The 895-nt window shown below is 33.2% G+C and overlaps 1 protein-coding gene across 1 annotated transcript in view; it reads left to right on the top strand.

Annotated features, from left to right (window-relative positions):
- The window catches only part of BCL2L13 (BCL2-like 13 (apoptosis facilitator)), a 144,347-nt gene that overhangs the window by 26,076 nt on the left and 117,376 nt on the right, over positions 1–895 (top strand). The window lies entirely within an intron of this gene.

Here is an 895-nt window from a genome sequence, read left to right as displayed (position 1 = left end):
TCTTGTTCCAGTTCTCAGGAGGAATGCTTTCAACTTTTCCCCATTTAGTATGATGTTGGATGGGGTTTGTCATATGTGGCTTTTATTATTTCGAGGTAAGTTCCTTCTATGCTGAGTCTTTTGAAGGTTTTTATCATGAAGGGATGCTAGATTTTATTGAATACTTTGCTTTTTCTGCACCTATTGAGATGATCATATGGTTTTTATTTTTAATTCTATTTATGTAGTGGATCATATTTATTGTCTTGTTCATGTTGAACCATCCTTGCATCCCTGGGATAGAACTCACTTGATTGTGGTGAATGATCCTTTTGATGTGCTATTGGATTTGATTTGCTGGTATTTTGTTCAGGATTTTTATGTAAATATTATCAGAGATGTTGGTGTATAGTTTTCTTTTTTGTTGTTGTTGTATCTTTTCTTAACTTTGATATCAGGGCGATACTGCCTTCCTAGAATGAATTAGGGAAGAGTCCCACCTTCTTGATCTTTTGGAAGAGTTTCAGTAGGATTGACACCAGTTCTTTTTATGTCTGTTATAATTTGGCTGTGAATCTATCTGGTCCTTAGGTTTTTTTATTGAGAGGTTTTTTATTATCAGTTTAGTCTCACTGCTTGTTACTGGTCTATTCAGGAGTTCTAGTTCTTCCTGGTTCAATCTCAGTAGATTGTTTGTTTTAGGGAATTCATTCATTTTCTCTAGGTTTCCTAATGCGTGAGTTCATAATAGTCTGATAATCTTTTGTATTTCTGTGGTATCAGTTGTAATGTCTCCTTTTTCATTTCTGATTATGTTTATTTGTGTCTTGGTTAGTCTAGTTAGTGGTTTATCCATTTTTTAAATCTTTTTAAAGAACCAAATTTTAGTTTTGTTGATCCTTTGTACTCTTCTTTT

Source organism: Propithecus coquereli, unplaced genomic scaffold (genome assembly GCF_000956105.1).
Source record: "Propithecus coquereli isolate 6110/MARCELLA unplaced genomic scaffold, Pcoq_1.0 Scaffold346, whole genome shotgun sequence".
In the NCBI taxonomy this organism is placed as follows: domain Eukaryota; kingdom Metazoa; phylum Chordata; class Mammalia; order Primates; family Indriidae; genus Propithecus; species Propithecus coquereli.
The sequence above is the reverse complement of the archived record's forward strand: the minus strand, read 5'-3'. Positions and strand labels throughout refer to the sequence as shown.